The 14188-nt window shown below is 46.8% G+C and overlaps 8 non-coding genes across 8 annotated transcripts; 2 read left to right on the top strand and 6 right to left on the bottom strand.

Moving 5' to 3' along the window:
* Positions 1-567: 567 nt before the first annotated feature.
* On the bottom strand, positions 568-640 carry Trnar-ucg (transfer RNA arginine (anticodon UCG)). Its single transcript has one exon. It is a non-coding gene; the product is annotated as a tRNA-Arg (tRNA).
* A 931-nt stretch (positions 641-1571) lies between these two features.
* On the bottom strand, positions 1572-1644 carry Trnak-cuu (transfer RNA lysine (anticodon CUU)). The gene has a single exon. It is a non-coding gene; the product is annotated as a tRNA-Lys (tRNA).
* Positions 1645-2096: 452 nt separating this feature from the next.
* Positions 2097-2169, bottom strand: Trnar-ucg (transfer RNA arginine (anticodon UCG)). Its single transcript has one exon. It is a non-coding gene; the product is annotated as a tRNA-Arg (tRNA).
* A 1421-nt stretch (positions 2170-3590) lies between these two features.
* On the bottom strand, positions 3591-3663 carry Trnar-ucg (transfer RNA arginine (anticodon UCG)). The gene has a single exon. It is a non-coding gene; the product is annotated as a tRNA-Arg (tRNA).
* Positions 3664-4567: 904 nt separating this feature from the next.
* Positions 4568-4640, bottom strand: Trnak-cuu (transfer RNA lysine (anticodon CUU)). The gene has a single exon. It is a non-coding gene; the product is annotated as a tRNA-Lys (tRNA).
* A 2002-nt stretch (positions 4641-6642) lies between these two features.
* On the top strand, positions 6643-6715 carry Trnan-guu (transfer RNA asparagine (anticodon GUU)). Its single transcript has one exon. It is a non-coding gene; the product is annotated as a tRNA-Asn (tRNA).
* Positions 6716-7407: 692 nt separating this feature from the next.
* Positions 7408-7480, top strand: Trnar-ucg (transfer RNA arginine (anticodon UCG)). The gene has a single exon. It is a non-coding gene; the product is annotated as a tRNA-Arg (tRNA).
* A 3153-nt stretch (positions 7481-10633) lies between these two features.
* On the bottom strand, positions 10634-10706 carry Trnar-ucg (transfer RNA arginine (anticodon UCG)). Its single transcript has one exon. It is a non-coding gene; the product is annotated as a tRNA-Arg (tRNA).
* Positions 10707-14188: the final 3482 nt, after the last annotated feature.

Below are 14188 nucleotides of genomic sequence, written 5' to 3'. Positions count from 1 at the left end.
AAAATCGGTAATTTACATCTGCAGCGGAAAAAAATTCCGTTCCGAACAGCGTAGGGCTCGAACACACGAACCTGTGAATAAGAGTCTCATGCTCTACCAACTGGGCTAGCCGTGCTGCCTCGTTGGATACCTGCTGGGTAGCAAATCACACTGTACTCGTTTGGGTTGGGTGGTCCCATACAGAATCTCTCCATGCTGCCTAATGTTTTCCTAACGTCACACTCGTCACGTAGTTCACTTTTATTTCATAATCATTTCTGAGAGGTAAAGGAATTGCATGACAATCAGCAGAGCTAGCGGCGTCAAAATTAACACACATACTTGATGTGACTCAAAAGCCGAACGAGTTACTTTCCGACGTTGTTTTAGATGTGCAAGTGCCAGTCAAAACTCGCGGTGAGGGCACTCTGCCGACCATTTAGCTAGTTAACACCGGTCTTGTTGTGTGTGTTTCAGGCTCAAGACCATCTCAAAGCACAGAATGGTCAACAGCAACATTCAGACGGTTTCGTACTGCTCAATTGCTACATTAAAACGGTATGTTTCTTTTTCAGAACTGGAAAAACACGACCGTGACAGGATTCGAACCTGCAATCTTCGGATCCGAAGTCCGACGCCTTATCCATTAGGCCACACACTTACTGACGACCAAGTACAACTTATATACGACTCATCTCGAAACGCTCACGCCCCTGAGGAATTGTGTTTTCGTTCCACACAGCCGCTGCCCCTTACTCTTTGCCACCCATTCGTTACATTCAACCTCTTACGAGACTGACCAAACATAGACAGGAAAACAAGACCACACACTTTGCGCATTCGGAATCGATGGCAGGGTGTCCCTCGCCGCATTTGCTACGATGGCCATTTGCTACTTCTGCAGAAGCGGCGGCGGCGACGACGACGACGACGACGACGACGACGACGACGACGACGACGACGACAGGCTCAGAGGTTTGTGAGAAATACATCTATAAAATGTAATTCAGACTGACTCGTCCCACTTTATGCCGTACTGCTTTGGCAAATTCTTTAACTGAACCATTCGCCTTAATCACATCTGGGAGAAGTTCTTAATAATACGCCTGTCGCTAATTGTTCCTCATCACAGATACTGCTTTCTATACGGCCACGACGCGCAACTGATTTCCAAGACTCGTCTTCCTCCTGTGAGGATGGAACTCACGACCCCTGGTTTACTAGACCAATGCTCTACCACTGAGATAAACAGACGCCGCATAGCGGCACTTTTGCGTACTTCGTCCGTATGCTCGTCTGAATCATCAGACTTCAGCTGACAACACTTCATATTTTCGACTAATATTTGCAGCTATGGCGACCCATTACTGCTTGGCTACACATCTGACACGTAGCCGATGTTCTCTCCAAACAAAACCACCGGCACTTCAGAACATGACTTTCACACATGTCTACAAAATCACCTTCACCTTCAAATACTGTTTTCTTGCGAGTGATGGAGAAGTAGGCAAATTTTAATGTTGCTATTTCCATTACATCAAGTTAATCAGAAAATCGGTAATTTACATCTGCAGCGGAAAAGAATTCCGTTCCGCCCAGCGTAGGGCTCGAACCCACGACCCTGTGAATAAGAGACTCATGCTCTACCGACTGAGCTAGCCGTGCTGCCTCGTTGGATACCGGCTGGGTAGCAGATCAAACTGTACTCGTTTGGGTTGGGTGTTCCCATACAGAATCTCTCCATGCTGCCTAATGTTTTCCTAACGTCACACTCGTCACGTACTTCACTTTTATTTTATAATCATTTCTGAGAGGTAAAGGAATTGCATGACAATCTGCAGAGCTAGCGGCGTCAAAATTAACACACATACTTGATGTGACTCAAAAGCCGAACGAGTTACTTTCCGACGTTGTTTTAGATGTGCAAGTGCCAGTCAAAACTCGCGGTGAGGGCACTCTGCCGACCATTTAGCTAGTTAACACCGGTCTTGTTGTGTGTGTTTCAGGCTCAAGACCATCTCAAAGCACAGAATGGTCAACAGCAACATTCAGACGGTTTCGTACTGCTCAATTGCTACATTAAAACGGTATGTTTCTTTTTCAGAACTGGAAAAACACGACCGTGACAGGATTCGAACCTGCAATCTTCGGATCCGAAGTCCGACGCCTTATCCATTAGGCCACACACTTACTGACGACCAAGTACAACTTATATACGACTCATCTCGAAACGCTCACACCCCCTGAGGAATTGTGTTTTCGTTCCACACAGCCGCTGATCCTTACTCTTTCCCACTTATTCGTTACATTCGACATGTTACGAGACCGACCAAACATAGACAGGAAAACAAGACAACACACTTTGAGCTTTCGGAATCGATGGCAGGGTGTCCCTCGCCGCATTTGCCACGATGGCCATTTGCTACTTCTGCAGAAGCGGCGGCGGCGACGACGACGACAGGCTCAGAGGTTTGTGAGAAATACATCTATAAAATGTAATTCAGACTGACTCGTCCCACTTTATGCCGTACTGCTTTGGCAAATTCTTTAACTGAACCATTCGCCTTAATCACATCTGGGAGAAGTTCTTAATAATACGCCTGTCGCTAATTGTTCCTCATCACAGATACTGCTTTCTATACGGCCACGACGCGCAACTGATTTCCAAGACTCGTCTTCCTCCTGTGAGGATGGAACTCACGACCCCTGGTTTACTAGACCAATGCTTTACCACTGAGCTAAACAGACGCCGCATAGCGGCACTTTTGCGTACTTCGTCCGTATGCTCGTCTGAATCATCAGACTTCAGCTGACAACACTTCATATTTTCGACTAATATTTGCAGCTATGGCGACCCATTACTGCTTGGCTACACATCTGACACGTAGCCGATGTTCTCTCCAAACAAAACCACCGGCACTTCAGAACATGACTTTCACACATGTCTACAAAATCACCTTCACCTTCAAATACTGTTTTCTTGCGAGTGATGGAGAAGTAGGCAAATTTTAATGTTGCTATTTCCATTACATCACGTTAATCAGAAAATCGGTAATTTACATCTGCAGCGGAAAAGAATTCCGTTCCGCCCAGCGTAGGGCTCGAACCCACGACCCTGTGAATAAGAGACTCATGCTCTACCGACTCAGCTAGCCGTGCTGCCTCGTTGGATACCGGCTGGGTAGCAGATCAAACTGTACTCGTTTGGGTTGGGTGTTCCCATACAGAATCTCTCCATGCTGCCTAATGTTTTCCTAACGTCACACTCGTCACGTACTTCACTTTTATTTTATAATCATTTCTGAGAGGTAAAGGAATTGCATGACAATCTGCAGAGCTAGCGGCGTCAAAATTAACACACATACTTGATGTGGCTCAAAAGCCAAATGAGTAACTTTCCGACGTTGTTTTAGATGTGCAAGTGCCAGTCAATACTCGCGGTGAGGGCACTCTGCCGACCATTTCGCTAGTTAACACCGGTCTTGTTGTGTGTGTTTAAGGCTCAAGACCATCTATAAGCACAAAATGGTCAACAGCAACATTCAGAAGGTTTCGTACTGCTCAATTGCTACATTAAAACGGTATGATTCTTTTTCAGAACTGGAAAAACACGACCGTGACAGGATTCGAACCTGCAATCTTCGGATCCGAAGTCCGACGCCATATCCATTAGGCCACACGGACACTGACGACCAAGTGTAACTCATATACGACTCATCTCGAAACGCTCACACCCCCTGTGGAATTGTGTTTTCGTTCCACACAGCCTATGCCCCTTACTCTTTCCCACCCATTCGTTACTTCCAACCTCTTACGAGACCGACCAAACATAGACAGGAAAACAAGACCACACACTTTGCGCATTCGGAATCGATGGCAGGGTGTCCCTCGCCGCATTTGCTACGATGGCCATTTGCTACTTCTGCAGAAGCGACGACGACGACGACGACTACGACGCGAGAGGCTCTGAAATTTGTGAGAAATACATCTATAAAATCTAATTCAGACTGCCTCGTCCCACCTTATGCCGTACCGCTTTGGCAAATGCTTTATCTGCGCAATTCGCCTTAATCACATCTGAGAGTAATTCTTAATAATACGCCTCTCGCTAATTGTTCCTCATCACAGATACTGTTTGCTATACAGCCACGTTGCGCAACTGATTTCCAAGATTCGTCTTCCTCCTGTGAGGATGGAACTCACGACCCCTGGTTTACTAGACCAATGCTCTACCACTGAGCTAAACAGGCGCCGCCTAGCGGCACTTTTACGTACTTCGTCCGTACGGTCGTCTGAATCATCAGACTTCAGCTGACAACACTTCATATTTTCGACTAATATTTGCAGCTATTTCGACCCATTACTGCTTGGCTACACATCTGACACGTAGCCGATGTTCTCTCCAAACAAAACCACCTGCACTTCAGAACATGACTTTCACACATGTCTACAAAATCACCTTCACCTTCAAATACAGTTTCCCTGCGACTGATGGAGACGTAGGCAAATTTTAAAGTTGCAATTTCCACTACATCACGTTAATCAGAAAATCAGTAATTTACATCTGCAGCGGAAAAAAATTCCGTTCCGCCCAGCATAGGGCTCGAACCCACGACCCTGTGATTAAGAATCTCATGCTCTACCGACTGAGCTAGCCGTGCTGCCTCGTTGGATACCTGCTGGGTAGCAGATCACATATTACTCGTTTAGGTTGGTTGGTCCCATACATAATCTCTCCATGCTGCCTAATGTTTTCCTAACGTCACACTCGTCACGTACTTCACTTTTATTTCATAATCATTTCTGAGAGGTAAAGGAATTGCATGACAATCTGCAGAGCTAGCGGCGTCAAAATTAACAAATATACTTTACGTGACTCAAAAGCCGAACGAGCTACTTTCCGACGTGGATTTAGATGTGCAAGTGCCAGTCAAACCTCGCGGTGAGGGCACTCTGCCGACCATTTCACTAGTTAACACCGGTCTTGTTGTGTGTGTTTCAAGCTCAAGACCATCTCCAAGCACAAAATGGTCAACAGCAACATTCAGAAGGTTTCGTACTGCACAATTGCTACATTAAAACGGTATGTTTGTTTTTCAGAACTGGAAAAAGACGACCGTGACAGGATTCGAACCTGCAATCTTGGGATCCGAAGTACAACGCCTTATCCATTAGGCCACACAGGCACTGATGACCATGTATAACTTATATACGACTCATCACGAAACGCTCACACCCCCTGAGGAACTGTGTTTTCTTTCCACACAGCCGCTGCCCCTTACTCTTTGCCACCCATTCGTTACATTCAACCTCTTACGAGACCGACCAAACATAGACAGGAAAACAAGACCACACACTTTGCGCATTCGGAATCGATGGTAGGGTGTCCCTCGCCGCATTTGCTACGATGGCCATTTGCTACTTCTGCAGAAGCGGCGGCGGCCGCAACGACGACGACGAGGACCGCGAGAGGCTCTGAGATTTGTGAGAAATATATCTTTAAAATGTAATTCAGACTGCCTCGTCCCACCTTATGCCGTACCGCTTTGGCAAATGCTTCATCTGCGCCATTCGCCTTAATCACATCTGAGAGTAATTCTTAATAATACGCCTGTCGCTAATTGCTCCTCATCACAGATACTGCTTTCTATACGGCCACGACTCGCAACTGATTTCCAAGATTCGTCTTCCTCCAGTGAGGATGGAACTCACGACCCCTGGTTTACTAGACCAATGCTCTACCACTGAGCTAAACAGGCGCCGCCTAGCGGCACTTTTGCGTACTTCGTCCGTATGCTCGTCTGAATCATCAGACTTCAGCTCACAACACTTCATATTTTCGACTAATATTTGCAGCTATGGCGACCCATTACTGCTTGGCTACACATCTGACACGTAGCCTATGTTCTCTCCAAACAAAACCACCTGCACTTCAGAACATGCCTTTCACACATGTCTACAAAATCACCTTCACTTTCAAATACAGTTTTCTTGCGACTGATGGAGACGTAGGCAAATTTTAAAGTTGCTATTTCCATTACATCACGTTAATCAGAAAATCGGTAATTTACATCTGCAGCGGAAATAAATTTCGTTCCGCCCAGCGTAGGGCTCGAACCCACGACCCTGTGAATAAGAGTCTTATGCTTTACCGACTGAGTTACCCGTGCTGCCTCGTTGGATACCTGCTGGGTAGCAGATCACACAGTACTCATTTGGGTTGGTTTTTCCCATACAGAATCACTCCATGCTGCCTAATGTCGCAGTACGAAACCGTCTGAATGTTGCTGTTGACCATTTTGAGCTTGGAGATGGTCTTGAGCCTGAAACACTCATAACAACACCGGTGTTAACTAGCGATAAGGTCGGCAGAGTGCCCTCACCGCGAGGTTTGACTGGCACTTGCACATCTAAAACAACGTCGGAAAGTAACTCGTTCGTCTTTTGAGTCACATCAAGTATGTGTGTTAATTTTGACGCCGCTAGCTCTGCAGATTGTCATGCAATTCCTTTACCTCTCAGAAATGATAATGAAATAAAAGTGAAGTACGTGACGAGTGTGACGTTAGGAAAACATTAGGCAGCATGGAGAGATTCTGTATGGGACCAACCAACCCAAAGGAGTACCGTGTGATCTGCTACCTAGCATGTAGGAACGAGGCAGCACGGCTAGCTCAGTCGGTAGAGCATGAGACTGTTAATCACAGGGTCGTGGGTTCGAGCCCTACGTTGGGCGGAACGGAATTTTTTTCCGCTGCAGATGTAAATTACTGATTTTCTGATTAACGTGATGTAGTGGAAATAGCAACTTTAAAATTTGCCTACGTCTCCATCAGTCGCAAGAAAACTGTATTTGAAAGTGAAGGTGATTTTGTAGACATGTGTCTAGTAAACCAGGGGTCGTGAGTTCCATCCTCACTGGAGGAAGACGAATCTTGGAAATCAGTTGCGAGTTGTGGCCGTATAGATAGCAGTATCTGTGATGAGGAACAATTAGCGACAGGTGTTTTATTAAGAATTACTCTCAGATATGATTAAGGCGAATGGCGCAGATAAAGCATTTGCCAAAGCAATACGGAATAAGGTGGGACCAGGCAGTCTGCATTACATTTTATAGATGTATTTCTCACAAATCTCAGAGCCTCTCGCGGTCCTCGTCGTCGTCGCTGCGGCCGCCGCCGCTTCTGCAGAAGTAGCAAATGGCCATTGTAGCAAATGCGGCGAGGGACACCCTGCCATCGATTCCGAATGCGCAAAGTGTGTGGTCTTGTTTTCCTGTCTATGTTAGGTCGGTCTCGTAAGAGGTTGAATGTAACGAATGGGTGGGAAATAGTAAGGGGCAGCGGCTGTGTGGAACGAAAACACAATTCCTCAGGGGGTGTAAGCGTTTCGAGATGAGTCGTATTTAAGTTATACTTCGTTGTCAGTGACCGTGTGGCCTAATGGATAAGGCGTCGGACTTCGGATCCGAAGATTGCAGGTTCGAATCCTGTCACAGTCGTGTTTTTCCATTTCTGAAAAAGAAACATACCGTTATAATGTAGCAATTGAGCAGTACGAAACCGTCTGAATGTTGCTGTTGACCATTTTGAGCTTGGAGATGGTCTTGAGCCTGAAACACTCATAACAACACCGGTGTTAACTAGCGATAAGGTCGGCAGAGTGCCCTCACCGCGAGGTTTGACTGGCACTTGCACATCTAAAACAACGTCGGAAAGTAACTCGTTCGTCTTTTGAGTCACATCAAGTATGTGTGTTAATTTTGACGCCGCTAGCTCTGCAGATTGTCATGCAATTCCTTTACCTCTCAGAAATGATAATGAAATAAAAGTGAAGTACGTGTCATTTCTGACAGGTAAAGGAATTGCATGACAATCTGCAGAGCTTGCGGCGTCAATATTATCACACATACTTCACGTGACTCAAAAGCCGAACGAGTTACTTTCCGACGTTGTTTTAGATGTGCAAGTGCCAGTCAAACCTCGCGGTGAGGGCACTCTGCCGACCATTTTGCTACTTAACACCGGGCTTGTTGTGTGTGTTTCAAGCTCAAGAACATCTCCAAGCACAAAATGGTCAACAGCAACATACAGACGGTTTCGTACTGCTCAATTGCTCCTTTATAACGGTATGTTTCTTTTTCAGAACTGGAAAAACACGACCGTGACAGGATTCGAACCTGCAATCTTCGGAACCCAATTCCGACGCCTTATCAATTAGGTCACGCGGTCACTGACGACCAAGTATCCATTATATGCAACTCATCTCGAAACGCTCACACCCCCCTGAGGAATTGTGTTTTCGTTCCACACAGCCGCTGCCCCTTACTCTTTGCCACCCATGCGTTAGATTCAACCTCTTACGAGACCGACCAAACATAGACAGGAAAACAAGACCACACACTTTGCGCATTCGGAATCGATGGCTGGGGCCCTCGCCGCATTTGCTACGATGGCCATTTGCTACTTTTGCAGAAGCGGCTGAGACGACGACGACGACGACCGCGAGAGGCTCTAAGATTTGTGAGAAATACATCTATAAAATGTAATTCAGACTGCCTCGTCCCACCTTGTGCCGTACCGCTTTGGCAAATGCTTTATCTGCGCCATTCGCCTTAATCACATCTGAGAGTAATTCATAATAAAACGCCTGTCGCTAATTGTTCCTCATCACAGATACTGTTTACTATATGGCCACGACATGCAACTGATTTCCAAGATTCGTCTTCCTCCTGTGAGGATGGAACTCACGACCTGGTTTACTAGACCAATGCTCTACCACTGAGCTAAACAGGCGCCGCCTAGCGGCACTTTTGCGTACTTCGTCCGTACGGTCGTCTGAATCATCAGACTTCAGCTGACAACACTTCAGATTTTCGACTAATATTTGCAGCTATGGCGACCCATTACTGCTTGGCTACACATCTGACACGGAGCCGATGTTCTCTCCAAACAAAACCACCTGCACTTCAGAACATGCCTTTCACACATGTCTACAAAATCACCTTCACCTTCAAATACAGTTTTCTTGTGACTGATTGAGACGTAGGCAAATTTTAAAGTTGCTATTTCCATTACATCACGTTAATCAGAAAATCGGTAATTTACATCTGCAGCGGACAAAAATTCCGTTCCGCCCAGCGTAGGGCTAGAAGCCACGACCCTGTGATTAAGAGTCTCATGCTCTACCAACTGAGCTAGCCGTGCTGCCACGTTCGTACCTGCTAGGTAGCAGATCAAACAGTAATCCTTTGGGTTGGTTGGTCCCATACAGAATCTCTCCATGCTGCCTAATGTTATCCTAACGTCACACTCGTCACGTACTTCACTTTTATTTCATAATCATTTCTGAGAGGTAAAGGAATTGCATGACAATCTGCAGAGCTAGCGGCGTCAAAATTAACACACAAACTTGATGTGCCCCAAAAGCCGAACGAGTTACTTTCCGACATTGAGATAGATGTGCAAGTGCCAGTCAAACCTCGCCGTGAGGGCACTCTGCCGACCATTGCGCTAGTTAACACCGGTCTTTTTGTGTGTGTATCTGGCTCAAGACCATCTCCAAGCACAAAATGGTCAACAGCAACATTCAGACGGTTTCGTACTGCTCAATTGCTACATTATAACGGTATGTTTCTTTTTCAGAACTGGAAAAACACAACCGTGACAGGATTCGAACCTGCAATTTTCGATCCGTAGTCCGACGACTTATCCATTAGGCCACACGGTCACTGACGACCAAGTATAACTTATATACGACTGATCTCGAAACGCTCACACCCCCTGAGGAATTGTGTTTTCCTTCCACAGCCGCTGCCCCTTACTCTTTCCCACCCATTCGTTACATTCAAGTTCTTACGAGGCCGACCAAACATAGACAGGAAAACAAGACCACACACTTTGCACATTCGGAATCGATGGCAGGATGACCCTCGCCGCATTTGCTACGATAGCCATTTGCTACTTCTGCAGAAGCGGCAGCGGCGACGACGACGACGACCGCGAGAGGCTCTGAGATTTGTGAGAAACACATCTATAAAATGTAGGCAAATTTTAAAGTTGCTATTTCCATTACATCACGTTAATCAGAAAATCGGTAATTTACATCTGCAGCGGAAAAAAATTCCATTCCGCCAGCTTAGGGTTCGACCCCACGACCCTGTGATTAAGAGTCTCTTGCTCTACCGACTGAGCTAGCCGTGTTGCCTCGTTGGATAGCTGCTAGGTAGCAGATCACACAGTATTCGTTTGGAATGGTTGGTCCAATACAGAATCCCTCCATGCTGCCTAATGTTTTCCTAACTTCACACTTGTCACCTACTTCACTTACATTTCATAATCATTTCTGAGAGGTAAAGGAATTGCATGACAATCTGCAGAGCTAGCGGCGTCAAAATTAACACACATACTTGACGTGACTCAAAAGCCGAACGAGTTACTTTCCGACGTTGTTTTAGATGTGCAAGTGCCAGTCAAACCTCGCGGTGAGGGTACTCTGCCGACCATTTCGCTAGTTAACACCGGTCTTGTTGTGTGTGTTTCAAGATCAAGACTATCTCCAAGCACAAAATGGTCAACAGCAACATTCAGACGGTTTCGTACTGCTCATTTGCTACATTTAAACGATATATTTCTTTTTCAGAACTGGAGAAACATGACCGCGACAGGATTCGATCCTGCAATCTTCGGATCCGAAGCCCGACGCCTTATCCATTAGGCCACACGGTCCCTGACGACCAAGTATAACTTATATACGACTCATCTCGAAACGCTCACACCCCCTGAGGAATTGTGTTTTCGTTCCACACAGCCGCTGATCCTTACTCTTTCCCACTTATTCGTGACATTCGACATGTTACGAGACCGACCAAACATAGACAGGAAAACAAGACAACACACTTTGAGCTTTCGGAATCGATGGCAGGGTGTCCCTCGCCGCATTTGCCACGATGGCCATTTGCTACTTCTGCAGAAGCGGCGGCCGCGACGACGACGACCGCGAGAAGCTCAGAGATTTGTGAGAAATACATCTGTAAAATATAATTCAGACTGCCTCGTCCCACCTTATGCCGTACCGCTTTGGCAAATGTTTTATCTGCGCCATTCGCCTTAATCACATCTGAGAGTTATTCTTAACAAAAAGCCTGTCGCTAATTGTTCGTCATCACAGATACTGTTTGCTATACGGCCATGACGCGCAACTGATTTCCAACATTCGTCTTCCTCCTGTGAGGATGGAACTCACGACCCCTGGTTTACAAGACAAGTGCTGTACCACTGAGCTAGAGAGGCGCGGCGTAGCGGAACTTTTGCGTACTTCGTCCGTATGGTCGTCTGAATCATCCGACTTCAGCTGACAACACTTAATATTTTCGACTAATATTTGCAGCTATGGCGATCCATTACTGCTAGGCTACACATCTGACACGTAGCCGATGTTCTCTCCAAACAAAACCACCTGCACTTCAGAACATGAGTTTCACACATGTCTACCAAATCACCTTCACCTTCAAATACAGATTTCTTGCGACTGATGGAGACGTAGGCAAATTTTAAAGTTGCTATTTCCATTACATCACGTTAATCAGAAAATCGGTAATTTACATCTGCAGCGGAAAAAAATTCCGTTCCGTCCAGCGTAGGGCTCGAACCGACGACCCTGTGATTAAGAGTCTCATGCTCTACCGATTGAGCTAGCCGTGCTGCCTCGTTGGATATCTGCTAGGTAGCAGATCACACAGTACTCGTTTGGATTGGTTGGTCCCATACAGAATCCCTCCATCCTGCCTAATGTTTTCCTAACGTCACACTCGTCACGTACTTCACTTTTATTTCATAATCATTTCTGAGAGGTAAAGGAATTGCATGACAATCTGCAGAGCTAACGGCGTCAAAATTAGCACACATACTTGACGTGACTCAAAAGCCGAACGAGTTACTTTCCGACGTTGTTTTAGATGTGCAAGTGCCAGTCAAACATCGCGGTGAGGGCACTCTGCCGACCATTTCGCTAGTTAACACCGGTCTTTTTGTGTGTGTGTTTCAAGCTCAAGATCATCTCCAAGCATAAAGCAACATTCAGACGATTTCGTACCGCACAATTGCTACATTAAAACGGTATGTTTCTCTTTCAGAACTGGAAAAACACGACCGTGACAGTATTCGAACCTGCAATCTTCGGATCCGAAGTCCGACGCCTTATCCATTTTTTTTTTTATTATCAGATTGACTTTGTATATTTCACGAGAATTCAGACAACCATAGTCAATTCATCATTTAATATTAGCTGCAAAATGAAAATCAACAAATTAGTTGAAACACAAATAAAACATTACTTCTGAAGGGGAAGGCCAACCCGTTAACCCACCCGTATGAATTTTGTATATATATATACACTCCTGGAAATGGAAAAAAGAACACATTGACACCGGTGTGTCAGACCCACCATACTTGCTCCGGACACTGCGAGAGAGCTGTACAAGCAATGATCACACGCACGGCACAGCGGACACACCAGGAACCGCGGTGTTGGCCGTCGAATGGCGCTAGCTGCGCAGCATTTGTGCACCGCCGCCGTCAGTGTCAGCCAGTTTGCCGTGGCATACGGAGCTCCATTGCAGTCTTTAACACTGGTAGCATGCCGCGACAGCGTGGACGTGAACCGTATGTGCAGTTGACGGACTTTGAGCGAGGGCGTATAGTGGGCATGCGGGAGGCCGTGTGGACGTACCGCCGAATTGCTAAACACGTGGGGCGTGAGGTCTCCACAGTACATCGATGTTGTCGCCAGTGGTCGGCGGGAGGTGCACGTGCCCGTCGACCTGGGACCGGACCGCAGCGACGCACGGATGCACGCCAAGACCGTAGGATCCTACGCAGTGCCGTAGGGGACCGCACCGCCACTTCCCAGCAAATTAGGGACGCTGTTGCTCCTGGGGTACCGGCGAGGACCATTCGCAATCGTCTCCATGAAGCTGGGCTACGGTCCCGCACACCGTTAGGCCGTCTTCCGCTCACGCCCCAACATCGTACAGCCCGCCTCCAGTGGTGTCGCGACAGGCGTGAATGGAGGGACGAATGGAGACGTGTCGTCTTCAGCGATGAGAGTCGCTTCTGCCTTGGTGCCAATGATAGTCGTATGCGTGTTTGGCGCCGTGCAGGTGAGCGCCACAATCAGGACTGCATACGACCGAGGCACACAGGGCCAACACCCGGCATCATGGTGTGGGGAGCGATCTCGTACACTGGCCGTACACCTCTGGTGATCGTCGAGGGGACACTGAATAGTGCACGGTACATCCAAACCGTCATCGAACCCATCGTTGTACCATTCCTAGACTGGCAAGGGAACTTGCTGTTCCAACAGGACAATGCACGTCCGCATGTATCTCGTGCCACCCAACGTGCTCTAGAAGGTGTAAGTTAACTACCCTGGCCAGCAAGATCTCCGGATCTGTCCCCCATTGAGCATGTTTGGGACTGGATGAAGCGTCGTCTCACGCGGTCTGCACGTCCAGCACGAACGCTGGTCCAACTGAGGCGCCAGGTGGAAATGGCATGGCAAGCCGTTCCACAGGACTACATCCAGCATCTCTAAGATCGTCTCCATGGGAGAATAGCAGCCTGCATTGCTGCAAAAGGTGGATATACACTGTACTAGTGCCGACATTGTGCATGCTCTGTTGCCTGTGTCTATGTGCCTGTGGTTCTGTCAGTGTGATCATGTGATGTATCTGACCCCAGGAATGTGTCAATAAAGTTTCCCCTTCCTGGGACAATGAATTCACGGTGTTCTTATTTCAATTTCCAGGAGTGTATATGTATATATATATATATACATGCCACAAAAAAAAAAAAATAAGAAAAAATACAACAAGGGAGGGGACTCAAGCTCAGGGAAGAAACAGGAATCACAGGGGAACTTAACCAACACCTTGACGGTTAAACACAAGAAAAAGCATATTCGCAAAAAGCGTTCGGTATTGTGGTAACCGCTGCCATTTCCAATGTGCAGTTGACAAATAATGATGAAAAACGCGGGGATCTGGGTCAATACCGCCTTCAATGACGTAGTGGACATAGTAACCCAAGAGCCAGACAATCGTGTTCGTTTTCGTCTGAGGAAAATAAGAGATGTACGGATGTAAGAAGATGTCGTCTGGGAATGCGGTTTCAGGCCCTCTAGTAAGAAAAGCTAATTGACGGCGGAC

The sequence above is a fragment of the Schistocerca gregaria genome, unplaced genomic scaffold (genome assembly GCF_023897955.1).
Source record: "Schistocerca gregaria isolate iqSchGreg1 unplaced genomic scaffold, iqSchGreg1.2 ptg000156l, whole genome shotgun sequence".
Classification (NCBI taxonomy): Eukaryota; Metazoa; Arthropoda; class Insecta; order Orthoptera; family Acrididae; genus Schistocerca; species Schistocerca gregaria.
This window is presented reverse-complemented; position numbering and strand designations above follow the sequence as displayed.